This window comes from Ammospiza nelsoni, chromosome 9, assembly GCF_027579445.1.
Source record: "Ammospiza nelsoni isolate bAmmNel1 chromosome 9, bAmmNel1.pri, whole genome shotgun sequence".
In the NCBI taxonomy this organism is placed as follows: domain Eukaryota; kingdom Metazoa; phylum Chordata; class Aves; order Passeriformes; family Passerellidae; genus Ammospiza; species Ammospiza nelsoni.
The window spans coordinates 4648475-4666273 of NC_080641.1; the positions used below are offsets into that span (position 1 = coordinate 4648475).

General features: G+C 54.5%; 1 long non-coding RNA gene across 1 annotated transcript; it reads right to left on the reverse strand.

The window, feature by feature from the left end:
• Positions 1-5774: 5774 nt before the first annotated feature.
• On the reverse strand, positions 5775-6601 carry LOC132076700 (uncharacterized). The gene is made up of 3 exons (XR_009418959.1): positions 6524-6601; positions 6094-6241; positions 5775-5844 (listed from the first exon to the last, which is right to left on the reverse strand). It is a non-coding gene; the product is annotated as an uncharacterized LOC132076700 (long non-coding RNA).
• Positions 6602-17799: the final 11198 nt, after the last annotated feature.

Below are 17799 nucleotides of genomic sequence, written 5' to 3' on the forward strand. Positions count from 1 at the left end.
TAAAAACTCTTGTCTCTGTAAGGGCCTTGAGGAAGGCCCAACCCCTGCATGCCAGGGAAAAACCCAGCCATGGCTGTGGGAAGCCCACACTTTCTCTCTTCCCCCCTGCACTGTCCCCCAAAATCACAGTGACCCCAAAGCAAACAAGGGCAGTGGAGCAGCCCAAGCCCTTCCTTGCCTGCACAGCAAAGCAGCCCCAGCATGGGTTCTGGAGCCCCACCTCTGCTCCCACCATGGGGGTTTGTTTGTGTCGGGCTGGCTGCCCCAGCCCCAGCCCAGGGCATGGGGGGTGCTGGGGGCTGTTGGCAGGGCCAGGAGCCCACTCCCATTTCGTACGCACCCCAGCCCATGCCCCAGCCCTGCCAAAAGCAGCTGGGCAGCCACTGAAGAATGAGTTGCATCTGCCCCAGCAAAGGGGGAGCCTTTGGTTCCCAGCCAGGCTGGGCCATGCCCAAATCTGGCAGAATTTCCCTGGCTGGGGACTCATCTGCAAATTCTCTGTGGACTTTGGCTTTGAAGAAGGTGCCAGAATCAAAGTGCATCACCTTCAGCCTCCCGTGGCCAGGCTGAAGAAGAGCTTGTCATCCATGATGATGTCTCCCTGGCTGTCTCCAGCAGCAGCAGCAGCAGCAGCAGCAGCAGCAGCAGCAGCATCCCCACCCGGTACAGCTTCTCCAGGGGCTTCTTCTCCTTCCCTGGGGGAAGACCAGGCTCTCAGGGCTCTGCCCAGGGCCCCAGCTGTCAGGGAACCACGACACGCAAAACCAGATGGGATGGATACTCCAGGGACCTGGAGAACCATTCCCAGCAACTGGGAAAATCCTAGGAGCTCCATCCACCCATAGATGCGGTCTCCAAATTTGCCCCAAAATTGTGTCCAGCTTTTAGAGGCAATAAAGAGCAAGTCCAAGTGACTTGATGATATTTTTAGCCCAGAAAGCCCTGCTGCTGATGGCACACTTGACAATCAGCAGGGGACACAGCTAGGCCAAAGCCCAGACCCTAGCTGGGAGGCTTTCTCCTCAAATATCCTTCAAACAAACCTCCATGCAAGTCACTTGGGAAAGTTTCTTCCAATGATCCATTTCTGGCACATAACTACACAGGCTTATGTGAAAGATTCTACAACTGCTCTGGAGTCAAAGAGGCAGCACTAAGGGTCCTTGTCATCTCTTTGTAGCTAAATCCCACTCTGCAGGAGTTGAAGGAGTTTGGAACAAGCTAGAGAGCACACCTCTCAGTTTTTTACATGATGCAATTGCATTTTCTTCACTTCTACACAGACAGGAAGGGTGAGTTTGGCTCACATCTCCACCGCATGGCTCACAGGGCCACAAGACTTGTAGTTACAAGAGCTTTGAAGGATTTCTTGGCCAAGAAGACACGGCCAACAAAGATATTTGTGGTTTGGAGCCAACCCTTCAATATTTCATCTTAGGGACTCATGCTACAGTGTAAGCTTCCTTAGCCAATCATGCTATGACACACAAACCTACAGCACTGCATCCTAAGGTTCTTGTTTTCCATTGTAACTACTTTTATTTTTTCTAGATCTTGGACTCTAAAACTCTGAACTTTCCTCCACTTCAACATTCCTCCCCGTGTCTCTGCTAGAAACTAGAAATCTGCATTCTCGCTTCTAGCACCTAAGTTTGGAAGCCCTTTCCAAGGTCTCAGATCAAATCCTGTGTTTAATTCTAAGCTTTGCTGACAAGACCAAAGGTCTGAGATTTCCCTGCATTTGGGTTTCCCACAACACCGATGATGTTAGTTCCAGAGTGCCCGGGATCCCTCTTGCAAGTCAACTCTGTCAGGACCAAGGCGGCTGCCGGGGGGCTGCTTGTGGCCTCTGACAGCCCATTGCCCAGGGCTTGCCAGCGCCCCAGCCCCTCAGGGGCTGCCCCAGCCCGGCCAAGCTGCCCGGCAGCAGCGCCGCAGCCCCACAGCAGCTCCAGAGCAGCCCCATCCAGAGGCACCTGGGAGCCCTCAGCAAGGCAGCCAGCAGCACACGGGCAGGAGGACACGGATGGCGCTTCCTGCCTGGCACAGGGCTTGTGGCCATCTCCAGGCACCGCTCTCACAGGGATCCCCGCAGCCCCAGCCCCTGCCCAGCCACTCGGTGGGCAGCACAAAGGCTTCAGCAGAACCACCACAGGACAAGGGGCTTCTGGCCATTTCCCCTGGGCCGCTGCACGCCTGGGCAGCTGCCTGAGCACAAGCACCCTTTTCCCCCTTTCAGGGCCTCAGGACCCCTCAGCCTGCTGTGCTGCTGAGCACAAGCACCCTTTCCACCCTTTCCTGCCTCTTGCCCTGCAGACCCTGGGCAGCAAAGAAAAGCTCCTGGCAGTCTGTGTATCATAATACATTCTATAATTATTTACAGTAATCTATAATCTATAATAATATATATAATTATATATACCCTATAATTTATTTATTTTCAATATAGATAAAACAATGAAAAGAAGAACAGAAAAATATTAAAGAAAAGAAAATTACCCCTGGCTCAGGTTGCCCCAGCAAAGACAGCCTCCAGGATCAGCTCTTCTCCTAAGTCTTCTGGCAGCACAGCCAGCCGAGCCCCGACAGACGAGGCCGGGCCCTCCATGCCCTGTGCAGCTGATCTTGCAGCCTCTGGATGGTGGAATATCGCCCACGCTGTATTTCCCCCAGCACATGCAGTGTTTCAAGTGCCAGCTGTGACACGGCACTGGTCCTGTCCTCCGTCAGGCGTTCCAGGGCTGCAAGAGAGAGGAACAGAGGCACGGTCAGAGCCAGATCTGCGGGGAGCCCAGGAGAGCCCCCTGCAAGGGCTATCCCAGCCAGCTCTTGCCATGGCCAGGAGGGAGCAGGGAGCAAGGGGATCAGCCCGAAGCTGCTGGCCACCAATGGCCCACGGGGCCCTGAAAGCTCCGTGTGCTCTGCCCACGGGAGCAGAGCCCTCCGCAGCCGGGGCAGGGATTGCAGCTCCCCTCGGCAGCCCCCGCTGTCAGCCCGCTGCCCTCACTCACCAGTGCAGATCAGCTGCAGCTCTTGCTGCTGCCCCCTCAGGCGCCGCCCGGCCATGCCTGTGAACACAGAGCCTGTCACGGCCCCAGCGGCACAGCTCCCTGCCAGCGGCGCTGCCGGCGCCGTGGCCACGCGGGCTGCTGGCCCAGCAGGGCTCAGCCCGGCCCTTGCCGCACGCTGCCGGCCCAGGGCACGGCTGCCAGAGGGCGGCAGCAGCAATGCCCAGGCCAGGCGGGGCTCCACGGCGCCCCAGGGCACGGCTGGCGCTGCCGGGGCAGCAGGCGGGGCTGGGGCCGAGCTGCGGCGGGCCGGGCCGGGGAGGGGAGGGGCAGCCCGGGCTCGGGACTCACCCATGAACCTGATGGCCGCCTCTCGCAGGGGCTCCTGTGGGCTCTCAACGTAGCGCAGGGCCCGGCGCAGGTGCTCGGCCGCTCGGCTCCTGTCCTCTGCCAGCTGCAGAGAGCGGCAGGAGGGAAGGGTTGGCGCGGGCTCAGCCCCTGGGCCGGGTGCTGCCTGCGCCCAGCCCCGGCCTCCCCTGCCCGCACAGCCCTGAGGCTCGGCCAGGACTCCCGAGAGGAGGGGGCAGAGGGCCGCCTGCTGCCCGGGGAGCCGCAGTGCCGGCCCGCCCCGCAGCCCCGCCGGGCCGGGGCTCCATGGGCACCCGGCTCGGGCCCACGGGAGCCTGGAGAAGAGCCCGCGGGGCCTCTGGCTGCAGCAGCGGGCAGGGGCACAGCTGACAGCCCTGCACACTGAGCACCGCCCTCAGGGCCTTCTCCAGGGTGAGGCTGGGGCATGCCGGCCCTCCTTACCAGGAGCTCAGTGAACTTGGAGAGTTTCTCTTTCTTCACAGTTTTTTCAAGAGCTTTCCTTTTCAGGAACTTGACTGCACAAAGCAGCGTTTCCCGAGAAGTCTGGAGAGCAGCAGAGATGCGGACATGGCCCCAGAGCCCAGGGCACAGGAGCCGCAGCCTGGAGGAGGCTGCGGTCCAGCAGGTGCAGGGCAGGAAGCAGCCGAGCCCCCTGCCAGGGGGACAGCAGCAGCCCGCGAGTCCTCACCTGTGCCACACGCAGATTCTCATCATGGCAGTGGAAGAGCAGTGGGAGCAGGCTCTGCCACACTTGTGTCATCAGGGGCTTTTTTCCTTCTTCTTCTACAGCAGAAATCAAGGTGTGAAAGACAATCATGGAGAACTGCTGCACCTGGCTATCACCCTGTAGAACAGGAAGGCAGCAAGAGCTCAGCATCAGCTGGTTCTGGCCCACATTGGCACAGGCCTGCATCTGCACGGGGCACCAAGTGTCCGGGCAGCAGCCAGTGGCTGTGGCTGGGGGCACAGAGCCTTACGTGGTCAAAGAGTGGCAGGAACACCTTAGCCAAATGCAGGGCAATGGGACTGGGTATGCGGGCACCGTTATCCAGGAACAGATAGCCCAGTAGCATGGTGGTCATCCTGAGCCGCAGGAGCTCCACGAGCCTTTCGGTCAGGCTCCACATTCTTTCGGCCTGTGTGGAACACGACTTTGTGAAAGGCCACCCTGCTGCCGCAGGGCCCAGAGGCCAAAGGCCTGTCCTGAAGCACTGGGGCAGCTGAAGCGGGAGGCAGGAGAGCTGGGAGCAACTGCCACAGCGCCCGAAGGCCAGGCAAGGCCAAGCGACTGCGTTGCCCAGCCCCACGCTGCCTGCACGGCTTCAGCCACTGCCCCCTTCTCACCAGCAGGGAATGGTCCCTGAGCGGGAGAAGGGCCCTGAGCAGCTGGCTGCCAATGTCTGCGCGGTCTCTCTGCAGGTGCCATGACAAGACAAGATCCATGATGCTGTCCCTGCATTCCCTCAAGTCCAGGCACTCGAGGACCTGCAAGACACAGGGCAGTGACGGGGGAGCCGGCCGGCAGGAGCCTGGAGCCGCACGGGGCTGGGCCCAGGCAGCAGCACAGAGCACGGGCACCGTCCCAGGTGGCTGCGGCAACAAGAGGGCAGAGAGCTGGGAGGCAGCTCAGCCAGGTCATGCTGGCCTTGAGGCTCACCTCCACAAGGAATGCCAGGGCAGGGAAATCCCAGTATGGCATCTCTTTGCTGAGCATCTCAAGGAGGCAGCATAAGATCCTTTTACACAAGGGCCTGGATGCATGGCGCATCTCCCTGGAAGGTGGAAAGTGTCACTAAGACCTTGAGCCGGGGCGGGGGGGGGGGAAGCCTCTCCCAGCACTGACTCACATGGTTCTTGTCCTTCCCCACCACCCACTGCCAGGGGACCTGGGCCCTTTGAGGTGTGGCCGCTCCTGGGCACCCCCTTTCCCAGCCTTTTCCAGTCTGCTTTGCTGTCGCTCATCCCTTTGGCCCACAGCCACGGGGACTATGTGGGACAGCCCGGGCACAGGGCACAAATGCCAGGAGCAATGAGGAGAAGGGGGTGTCTCACCCGGCCAGCAGAGCCACGGCAGAGTGATGGGTATCAACACAGAGCAGCGTGTCCCAGCCACGCTTGCCTTCCATTGACACCACCACCTGCTCACACTGGAGAAGGCAGAGCAGGGACTTCAGGGTCTGCACTGCAAACCTGTGTGCACAGCAAAGCCCAAGTCACACTGGGAGCACTGGCTCCTTCGCAGGCCATGTGGCAGGGACAGGAGGAGTGGCATGGAGCACCTGTTGGGGCTGGTGGCAAGGCCGTGCTCTTCCTGGCATTGCTTCCAGAAGGTATCAACCTCCTCTGGCATCTCTTCTGTGCTGAAGAACACTTGGAAGAGCAGATGCACAAACAGGTGGGGGAAATGCGGAGCCACTATTCTTGGGACAGGGGCCTCCTGAAGGATCTTCCACATCACCACGGTTGCCTGCAAGGGACAAAGCCCCCCGAGACAGCACTCAGTGCCGAGGTGTCCGTGTGGTGGGGCCCAAGCTTAGCAGGGAGAGGCCCCGAGAGACCTTGGCAGGCAGAGCACAGGGCCTGGTGGGCCTGAAGCTGCCCCTGGGCCAGGTTTCAGGCCAGCGCCTGAGGCAGGGAGATGCAGTGGGGGAAGGAGGAAGGAGAGCTGCTGGAGAGGGAGCCTTGGGGCCAGCAAAGGCCAGTGTCAGAAACTCACAGCCAGGCCAAAGACACCCGTTTTGTCCCTATCAGAGGTGCACATGCTGTGCTCTGGCCAGCTCCCCAGCACATCCAGGAGTATCAGCTGCACTGGCTCTGCAGTCCTGAGCGAGCCCATGATGGTCTTCCACATGGTCAAAGCAGCTCTGTAGGGTTAGAGCTCTGTCTCAGGGGCGGTCTCAGACACAGCACCGTGGCCTGGGCATCCCCAGGGGCCCAGCTGACCACAGGCTCTGCCTCTGCCCACTGCCCTGTGGGGACAGGGCCCTTAGGGGCAGCAAGGCAGCATGGCAGCAGGCTCGGGGGCTGACGTGCCAGGGCTGGGAAAGACAGCAGCCAGAGGGCCCTGGAACTCAGACACCTGGGACAGGTGGTACAGGCTGATGGGCTGGGAAGGCCTGAGCCTTCTGGGCAGGTGGGCCCCATACCTGTCACAGGACGGGGCCACACGCAGGAGCGTCACGACTGCGTCACCCGGGTGTGCTGCGGTGAGATCCAGCAGGGCCTTGTCCAGCCTGTGCTCGGCAGAATCATTGGCCATGAGCCAGCGGTGAATGTACCTCACCATGGCGGGCACCTGGAGAAGGCACGGGGAGACTTGGAAAGCTGCTAGAGGGAACAATGTCCCCAGGGTCCCCAGAGAAGTCCTTCCCTTCCCAGCGCACTGCCATGGCCTCAAAGGCTCCCAGGGACCACCAGGCGTTGCTGGGGAATGCACAGGACTCATGGGGGAATTGAAGCCTGGCCCCAGCTGCTTACTTGTTCTGGCCTGGCAACACCCTTCTCCAGGAGCAAATCCAGCATGGCGGCACTGGTCTCATGATTGAGGAGCTCTGAGCGAGCTCTGAGCCCAGTGCCCATGGTGCTGGTCTCTTCCTGCCAAATGCTCCTGATGAAATCGCAAACGAGCTGTAGGAGAAGGGCAAGAAGCCGGGGATGTTGCATGGAGTGCTGCACACACGGTGCTGGGCTGAGCATGGACAGCAGGCCCAGCCCAGGTGGGGGTGGCTGCAGGTACCTGCGCTGTGCTGCAGAAGCGGCCACGTCTGCGCTCCTGCTCCTGTGTGCGCTCCAGGGCTGCATCTGGCAAAGAGCGAGCGCAGCCAGAGCTGAGGGGCTGCGGGAGAGGCCAGAGAACACAGCCCAGACCTGCACTCCCCAGGCAGGGAGAGCCTCGGGACGCCCCAGGGGATGGAGCATGGCCCCTGCGGGGTGTCTGCCCAGCCCCTCTTCCATCCTGTCCATGGGCATTTTCCCAGGGGATGGGATGGGATGGGATGGCATGGCATGGGGCCAAGGTGGCTGCAGGCTCCAGTCCTGCAGCCCAGCTCTGCCACTCACCCTCCTGCGGTGGATGGAACGGCACCGCCTCTTCATTCTCCTGTGCTGGAGCAGCTCCAGGGCCTTCTTCCTCCTCCTCCTCCTCCTCCACAGTGGCCAGCTTGGGCACTCTCGAGGCTCTCTGGCGCCCCAGCACCGAACGCAGCCGGTGCCGCTCCTGCAGGGCCTCCTGCGCCGTCCCTGCGGGCGGGACGCGGCGGTCAGCGCTCGGCCCGGGGCCAGCGACGGCCCCCGAGCGCCCCTCACCCGTCCCGGGCCGGCCATGCCCGGGTGTTCGATCCCGGGAACGCGGCACGGGAGGCTCGGGGCCGGCGGCCGCGCTGCCGAGCGACGGAGCTCGAGCCGGGGAAGCCGCAGCGGAGGCGGCGGGAGCGGCCGCGCCGCGTGTGTCCTCCGCGAGCCCCGGGAAGAGCCGGGGCCGGGGCCGGGACTGGACCCTGCCTCGGGCCCGGGGCCGGGCTCGGGCCAGGCGGAGCCGAAGGGCGGCGATGCCGCCCCCGCACCAGGCACTGATGCCCGCCCAGCAGCGCCACCGCCAGTACGGCCAGAGCCAGGCGGAGGCGAGACCGCGGCGGGACGGCCGGGGCCGGGCACGGGGCAGCCCCGCCCGGGGCCGGGGGCGGGCCGGGGGCATGGCCCGGCCCGGAAGGGGAGAGGGAGGCGGGGAGAGGAGAGGGACGCCGGACTCGGGACCCCGGGAGAAGGGTGCCCGACAGCGGGAAAGGGAGAGAGAGAGAAAGAAAGGGACAAAGAGAAAGAGGAAGAAAAATAGGAGAAAGCGTGTTTTAAACTGTCTGCTTAGCTGCTCTCGCCGCTGCTGCTGCCGCTGCTGCTGCTGCTGCCGCTGCCGCCGCTGCAACTGAAGCACCGGGGCCGTTCGTCCCCGTGTCTGTTCCCCGCTCGCCCCACGAGCCCCACGTTCGAGCCCCGCGCGCCCCGGGGACAGCCCCTCCGTCTGCCCAAACACGGGAACTTTGCAGCCTTGAGCCCGGATGCAGAGCCCTGACTCCTGCGCACTGGCACAGCGATCCCCTCGCTCGCTGCTGTGCATTGTCCTTGCTGAGGGGCAAACACTGTCGGGCCACCTTCCCTTGGGGTAGGATTCCTACCTGAGCCCAGCACTGCACTGACATCTCCAGTGTTGCTTTCCAGTAAAAACAGGGGAAGGAAAACTGTGTGTGGCTCATGGGATTTTAGACCATCTAAAAATCACTAAGTCAATGATCTCAGAGGTGAGGTGCACCTGGAATTACTGGGATGCAACATGGAAAAGGGGAGCATAGAAATAGAGGGAAACATCTTGGATTGTTTCTTTCATTTTCATTTCCCTTCTGGAAAGCTGTTTCAGTTTTCCAGGAATCTTCTCCTGTCTGCTCTTCCCAAGAATCTCTCATGGAGAGCAAGGTCAAGCTTCTGTCACAAGACTTTCCACCAGGAAATTCCGCCACTGATGAAATTTTCATTGTGACTGTGCTGGTTTAGGGCAAATTTTGGGAGGAAACCTCCAAAAGGGGTCCATCTAGAAAGCAAGTTCAAGCGGCCCCTCCCCCTACTAGTTCAGGAAAAGACCTCCCTTGAGAAAAGTGAAAAATCCCCACTTTATTTCACAAGTAAAGTAATCACAAGCATGAAAAATGAATAATATTAAATAAAACCTCTGACAGTGCTGAAGAGATGGCAAATTCAGAAAGTCCTGTTTGTGGGTTGTAGTTGGCTCACTTGGTCTCTTCTAAGTCCCTCTGGTTCTGGAATGCAGCGTCCCAGAGCTCAGTGGGCCAGAAGTGTGAGCTGCTGCCGGTGTTTTTCTGGGTTTTCATTCCAGAGCAGGTTTAAACAATTCCAAGAAAAAGGAAAGCCACAGTCTGAGGAACTTCTCTGCCTAAGCTAGCTAAAACCAAATTGCTGGACCTGGGCTGTGAAGGCATCGGGAAATTTCCAAATCTGGGCACTGGCGGTCCCAGCAAACACCAGAGCTGGATGGTGCTGGAGCCAGAACCTGCAAATATCAAAATTATGGCTTTCTGTGCCAGCAAGTCACTGGACTTGGGCTGTGCTGGCACCAGGTATTTTCCAAATCTGGGTACTGGGGCAGCAAACACAAGATGTGGTCGGTGCCAGACCCAGTAGCAGCAAGTTGCCGAGTTCTGGCTTTCTTTGCCAGAAAATTGCTGCATTTGGGTTTTGCTGGCACTGAGAAATTGCCAAATATTAACTTTCTGTGCCAGGAAATTGCTGGAATTATGCTGTGCAGGCATCTGAAAAATTCCGGATCTGGGCACTGATGGTGTCAGCAAACACAAGATCGGAGTAGTGTAGGCACCAGGTATTTGCCTGGTTTTGCTTTCTTTGCCAGCAAATTGCTGCACTTGGGCTGTGCTGGCACAGGGAAATATCCAGATCTGGGCATGGGCAGTGCCATCAAACACCAGGTCTGGGTGGTGACAGTCTTGGCACCAGGAAATTGCTGCCTTCTGTCTTCTTTTTCCAAAAAATTGCTGCACTTGGCTGTGTTGGAATAAGAAATGTCCAGACTGGGGTACGGGCAGTGGCAGCAAACACCAGATCTTGGCATTGCTGGTGCCAGCACTGGGAAATTGCCAGATTTTGACTTTCTTTACCAGAAAATTGCTGGACTTGGCTCTGCCAGAACAAGGGAATTTCCAGATCTGGGCACTGGTGGTGGCAGCAACACCAGATCTGGGCGGTGCCAGGCCCAGTAATGTTGGAAATGAATTTGTAGAGAATTTTTAAGGTTTGATAGAAGGTTTCTATAGTATGTATACAAGTGTCACGATCTGTCCTTACAAACGGGTTTTGTGGTAGTTTGTGGGTTGATCTCAGAGTGCAAAAAACACCGACACGGTACAGGGAGTTGCTGCTATAACCAAAACAAATGTACCTTTATTGAATAACCACAGCAAAATGCATTGAGGAGGAACTGGGGGGAAAGGGAAAAATAAGGAAAAAGAGGGAGGAAGAGAAAGGAAGGTATAGAGCTACCAACTGTTTTACTAGGCCAGGACTAGACCCAGAGCTAAGCAAACTCATTCAGCCAGGTGACATTCTGTAACATCAGAAGCTGGCAACCTTGAGGACTTGGCTGCCAAAAGGTTACAGTTTGCACTGGGCCCAGAAGTCTTTTTCCCTAAGGCAAAGCAAATTGAAATGTGAAGTTTAAAAGCTTCAAATGACTATGAAAGGAAACTGCAGAATAATTTCTGGAAGGGCATCATTGTCAATGATCATGCAGACCACCAACAGCTGGAGCTGAATCCAGAATTGCTTCTTCCAGCTGGGCAGGAATTCATTCCACTGGCAAGCACTGGTCCATGGCAACAAATGATCTCCTAGCTCTGGGCTGAATGGCACCCAGGCTGCAGTGTAGATTTGAGGAGCCCTTGTCACTTGTTATTGGCCTCCCAGGGCACTCATCCTTCTGCAAACAAGGTGCAAACACAGCTGGAGTGCTGTCCCAGGTAAATATACATACAGGTGACTTTGCCAAAGCAGTGCATCATTTCCCAGTGAAATCCATGACTTCTTCTTACGTATGGAATTGTGATTGAAGACACCTGTGAGCCAGATCTGTGGGAGATGGCAAAGGAGCAAAGCTTTGGGATTTGGGCACACTTCTCTTGATTTCTTTGCTCAGGCCTTTGGTGAGCACAGAACACACCTAGGTAGAAAACCTTTGACTATACAGGATCTTTTGGATCCATTGTCCCCCAAACATGTCAAGGTGTGGCCCTGTTACAATGAGAAGTTGAAAACAGCAGCACAAATGACACAAAGAAAACATGGCCAAAGAGGAATAGGAGAGGCCCAATGAGGAAAGAATGTGGTGAGACACTGGCACACTGAATGAGCTGCACTCCCATAATCTCTAGGCTAGCAGGTCATGGTCTCACATTCTCCTCCTGGTTTATTTAAATGTTATTTATTTATTTTTGTTTTTCATCATCAAAATAAAATATATACAATTAAAAATATGTCATCAAAACTTAAAGACAAAATCAAAAGACATTAATTCAAAACTACATCTAAAGATCAGAACGTATGTACAGCTGTAACTATCAAGCCTAATGCATCAATCCTATTCTTCAAACACTCTTCACACAGGCGGCAGCTTCTTCCTGAGCTGGGAGGAAAGAGAGCTCTTCTGGATGGGAGGCAAGGACTTTGTGGGTGAGGGAACATCGGAAGTGTCCGGAGAAAACTTCTCGGTAGGACTGTAACCAGCCAGATCTGCAAAATGGAGACAAAAAGTTTAACAGAGAGGCAAACTTTAACAGAGGCCACCATGTAAACCTAAAGCATCTGAAGCTACATAATTCCTGGGACACATTTCCTGGAAATGTCTAAACAGCTGCACAGGGAAACATGCTCCTGCTGGCAGACACTGAGGCAGGCCAGGGCAAACCCTGAGCCACTTGCCCAGAGCTGGCACAGGCCCAGCCTGGCCTCTGGGCTGCCCTGGGGCAGCAGGGAGCCCAGAGCCCTGTGCTCCCCAGGAATGACTCAGCTGCACATGCACCCTCTTGCTCCTCTGCCTGCCCCACAGCTCAGCAGCCCCACAGCTCCAGGGGCACTGGCAGCAGCACAGCTCCTTGCAGGGGCACGTGCAGGGCACAGCTGTTCCCTGGCAATGTGCACGGCCTCTCTGGGCTGCCACCAGACCCTTCCTCCCAGCAGAGACTGGCCCAGCTCCCCCCTCACCTCTGTGTGAGGCTGAGCCATGATTGCCCTTCATCTTGTCTTCAATCTGGAGCTGCTTCAGGCCCCGCATGCCATGACTAGGAAATGTGATGGAGAGAGTGGGGGCAGATGCACACCCTTCCTTAGGATTTTGTCATTTTTGGCGCAGCTCAAAAGGCAAATCCAGAGGTTTCCAACTCAGCGCTTCCTCAGCTTTCTGGAGAACATCTCGCCTTCACCAGCCCAGCATTTTGGGGAGGTTTTCCCGCACATGTGGAGGCTTGCTGGCAGCACATTCCTTCAGCTGGGTGCCCATCACCTTGCAGAGGGCAGAGGCCAGCTTGGTGGCCACGGTGCGGACGTTGGCGCTCCGCACAGGCAGCGCCTTGTTCTCCAGGCAGGACCAGAGCACGGGCAGGGCGTCGCGCTGGGCGACTTCAGGGCTCCTGGCATGAACCCCCTGCACAAGCACTGCCGGGACAGAGACACAGCTCCTTACCCACCAGCCTCACTGCAACAAGGATCTGCCTCTGCTTCTGCTTCTTGCCAGCCTCTCTGGCCAAGAGCAGCAAAACAGCACCCAGAGCCCCTTGGTCCAGAAACGGGCAAAGCAGCTGATCATCCTGGAAACAGAACCACCAACCCCTCAGCACTAATTGCTCCAACCAGAGCCTTGTCCCTGCGGCAGACTTCCTACCTTTACTAAATTATTTCACAATCTCTGCATGAACAATGAATGAAATGTCCAATTGCTTTTGATTTCCATTAAGAAGTTGTCTAAACCCGCACTGAAGATTTGGAAATGCATCATAGAGAGGAAATGGAGAGATTTCTAATAAAAGGGATGATTCCATTTTTGTAACTTTGATGTCAAGTGCCAAATGTCTAATCTGGCTCTTCCCTGTGCTCAGTGGCACACAGCAAAGGGCAGGATTAGAACACACCTCAAAACTCCAGCCCACCAGAGATGGCTGCTGCCTGACAGCTGGATGAGAAACATCAGTGGCCAGCTGGTTTCTTTGGCAGAATGCTTTTGGGGCTTCCTACAAAGAGCTGCTTCAAACCTCAGGGTGTCTTAGACAATTACCCAGACCCCATTCCTGTGGTATTTGAGCATCTCCACATTTTAATGCCATTTCCCCTCTCAGTCTTAATGGCATTTTTTCTTATAATGTCCACTCAAATAGGGGCATAGAGAAAGAGAAATGCTACACAGGGGACTGAAAGGTAACCAAAACACGAGTGTTTTCTCCCATTGTCTCTGAAATCTCTCTGCCCATTTTCTTAACTGAACTGTATCAAACATAGACAAAAGCTTACTACCAATAGGCTCCTTGCAACAGGCAGATTTGGCTAAGAGATGAAAACCTGAAATGCTCTGGAGACCATTCTTATTTTCTGATCAGACAAAATGTTATCTAGCAGCCATTTAATATTCTGTGGTGGAAGAGACTTCATTTTCTCTATGCTGTTAATCCACCAGCAGACATCAACATTGAAAGAGCTCCTGCAAGTACCCAAAACCAATTCTGCTAAGCGGGAAAGGGTTATGGTACCCATTTTAAAATGGGAATTCATTTCAGTTTAAATGCAATTAAAGACATCGGTGACTACTGAATGTGAGGAACAGCTGTCTGTTCCTACTAAATCTCAGAGAGAATATCGGCTTTTTCTAAAGTAGTCCTAATTTATGGCTAATTCCTTTATTTGAAAAAGAGATCAAAAGAACTGCTAAACTAAATTCCCTGTTGCTGGAGATCTACTTTATTCAAATGCTCTTTAAAGGGCCTTTGACATTCCCAATCTCAGAACATGCGCTTTTGAGATGCCTAATGAAGACACAAAGTTATTAAACCTTGCATTCAAAGATGTTGGCATATTTAGCAGTGGATTTAGCCCAGTTAAAGCAAGGCTATCAATCATCTTCTCTATTATACATTGAGATTATCCTTTTTCCATTCCTTGGCTCTTGCTGACATAGCAAGCTCCACTGAGGAATCAATTATCAGCTGCATTTGTAGCATTTTGGGCAGCGCTGACACAGGCAGACACTGTTTGCACACCCTGAAAGGCTCAGTCCAAGGCCCCTCTGACAGCACAGGCAGGGAGCCTCAGCACTCTTCTTCTGTCCCTGTGCCCCAGAGGCTGCCTTGCACTAAACCCGTGCCTCTGGTACCTCTGTTGAGTTCTGGACTAAGCTGTGACCCCCAGGCTCTGCACGGTTCAGCCTCAAAACTTTCCAAGAGAAAAACAAGAATTCTGTGAGGACAAAACAAACGGATGCCCTTAAAGAGCATTGGCCACCATTTCCCCTCAAAGATCACAGATGTCCCTGTGCTTCCCAGAGAGGAGCCAGCTGGGGCATTTTTAGCCCTCCCTTTGCTGGAGGTGGTTCTGAGCTGCCCCAGTGAGAGCTCAGCCCCAGGCCGAGCGCCGCCCCCATCTCAGGTGCTGCCCAGCTCTGCAGCAGCCAGGGAAAACCTGCCAAACCCACCTGCCTTGGCCATGGGGCAGCAGGGACACGCTCAGCAGCTCCTGGTTTGGAGGAGCTGCTCTGCTGTCTGCTCACAGGCATTCCCTGTAAATGCTCCCTGGGAAGAGCTCTGGGCTCAGAAGGGGAGGCCATACCTGTGATACACTCGGTGACATCCAGCAGGGCTTGGCCACTCAGGTGATTCCATTGGTAGCTGAACTCTTTCAGCAGGGACACTTTATCTACAAGGGAAACATACGTTTCTGCTCACTTTGCTCAGGTCATATGAGAAAGGGCAGGGCCAACCCCATTTTATAAAATAAAGTACATTTCTGCTGTGTTTTGAATCCTTTTCTTCTTTCCTTCCAGCCTACTTGGCAGGGTTTTAAATTCCAAAAGAAAAGCTCTCCTCTCACAGTTGTAAATCCAAAGTTGTCTGCTGTAGCAGGAGCTGTGTTAAAACATTTCACATCAGGGACCTCCAGAGTTCAGTCACATGGAAGCAGTGAAAAGGTTTTGCATCCCAGAGCACAAAGGAAGAGCCCCATACTTGGGTCACAGAAAGGCACTGAGTCAGGCAGTTCCTGAGTTCACAGAGCAGCTGGGGAGGAGAAAGTGGAAGCTCCCCTTGAAGACCTGCCTCTTCAACACTCCTTTTTTCAGCCCTATTTTCCCAGTGCAGCATTCTCAGAGCTGACATAAATCTGTGTGGCAAAGGAATTTACAGCAGCCCTTGCCTATGTAGTTAATTGCTGTGGCCATCTTGCCCCACGCAAAACAACATTTTGAACAAGGCATCATTGACAGCTGGTTTTATACCTGTTTGTTCTAAAGAAATGGACTTGGTGAATCATCAGTTCCCCTCTGAAAACAGAAGACAAAGAAGAAAAGTGGAAAATAGGCAGCTAATGCCTCTGATGTAGAGCCTTCCAGGTGGCTGCTCTGCAGAAGCTCTGATGGGTCAGTGTCCCTTCATGCCAACAGCAAAGCTGTTCATTTGGGAAGTCAGATGGGGCCCAAGCAAACTCCAAACCCCCTTTGCCCCTGAACTGTAGCAGAGCTGTAGTCCAGGACTTGCTCTTCAGACAAGCAGCACAGAGCCAAGGGCTCCTGGGACTGTTGGGAAATGCTGATCCCATTCCAGCCTGTTGGGGATGGTGCATAAGGACTGCACCTGCACAGCCTCTGGTGGGTGTCAGCTGCAGTGTTCCACAGACAAGAGCAGCTGTCAAGGCACTCAGCGCTCTCTTGTGCAGGAGAGACAGAGACGAAGCTGAGGAGAGTCCCTGCCAGGGCTCAGCCTTACCCAAATGAGCAATGGATTCTCCCAGTGCTTTCACAGCTGCCCCACGAACCCTGGGATCCTTTGAGTTCAGGTTCTTTGTTACTCCTTCCACCAAACCAATGATCACCGGGTTCAAGGCATCATTCAGGGCCCCTGTGATTTCAGCCAGCACGTCCAGCACCCTCTGCTTCACTTTCTTATGGCTGTCAGATATTCTCAGGACAAAATATTCAAAAATCTGTGAAGAGAACAAGCAACGTGAAAGCTGGATTCAAATGCCCCTGTTTGAAGAGCAGCTGTAGCAATCAGCAATGTCAAAGATGAAAGTGATCAACTCTTCCAGGATCCAGACAATTTCTGTAAGTAACAGGTGGACTTCTGAAATGTAATGTGCTGTACAGCTCTCATTAGAGCAGGTTCAGTCCCTTGATAGCCTCATTATCAGGCACCTTTCCCTGGAAAAAGGGAAAAAGCAGCTACTGGGAGGAGAAGGCAGAGATGAGTCCTTAGCTGTTTTCCTCCTTTTCCAAAGAGAAAAACAGACCCCCAAGAAGGGTGATCACTGTCTTTACCAAGAGGAATAGGAACAAGGATGGAAATGAGTAGCCAGAGCTGTGCCTGTGTAAGACAAGATGGAGTATATAGAAGTATTCCTAAATAAAACAGCTGGGTTTAAACCAACCCACCCTGATACTTCTCTTCCCTATGCAAACCCATTTTTGGTCTACAGAACAATTGCCATGCTTTCAGGGGCTAGATTCCCTTCACTTAACCCAGCTGGGAGTAGGAGAGAGCAGCAGTTACACCAGCAGAAAATTCTGCCATCATCTGATGAACAGCATCAATAGGCACCTGCCAGACAAATACAGCTGGACTGAAATAACTTGTCCTGAAGCCTGGACCTGAATTACATTTGTCTGGGTGAGAGGGACCAGCGTGTCCCAAACAGCCAGGACAGAGTGCCAAGACACACTGAATTAACTTTGCTGCTACAGGTTTAGGAAAGGAGCTAAAGGAAAGGAGCAGTGAAGATACCCTACATACTTGGGCAATGTTAGTGGAGATGAGCTGGGGGCTGGTTTTGCACAGGTCTTGGAGGAGTTCCACTCCTTCCATCCTTGTCTGAAACCCCTTGGCTTCCAGGAGATGGTGAAGCTTCTGGAGCAGCTCCGTTTCTTCCACAGCTGGAGGTGACGTGACCTGGGCTTTTGCACGGGGTAGGAGGTGTCCATCAGAGGGAGATTTCACCCTGGAAAATAAAACCAAATGAGGACCTGGTGGTGATAATTATCATAGCATGGCATCCCCATCGAGGAAATAATAAGCATTGACTCCATGATTCCAGAAGGCTGATCAATCACTCTATTTTACTATACTATACTATACTATACTATACTATACTATACTATACTATACTATACTATACTGAAACTCATTGCCCTCACAGACAGTCTGATACAGACAGACCAGATTGGTCAATCGAATTCAAAACACCATCACCAGTGTCCAATTAAGAAATCACCCTTTGGTAAACAAATCTCCATAACACATTCCATGTGTTCACAACAACAGGCGCAGCAAGTGAAGATAAGAATTGTTTCTCATTCTTTTCTCTGATCTTCTCACAGCCTTTCTCAGGACAATGCCTGGCAAAATTGTGCCTGCTGCTCTCTGTGGAGAGAGCTGCAGCCACAGACAATACCTTCAAATAATTGTGAGCAAAACATCTTGAGCAGCTTTCCCAATTTTGTGATTTCAAGCTGGAAAATCATGAGGCTCTGAAGAACAGTGTGGACCTCATGACAATCATTATGGGAGACAATCTGCCAGTGACATTCTCACCACTGCTCACTCAGGAAAGCCAAGGATGAGATGCATCTGATCTATCCTCAGATGGCTGCCAGGGCACA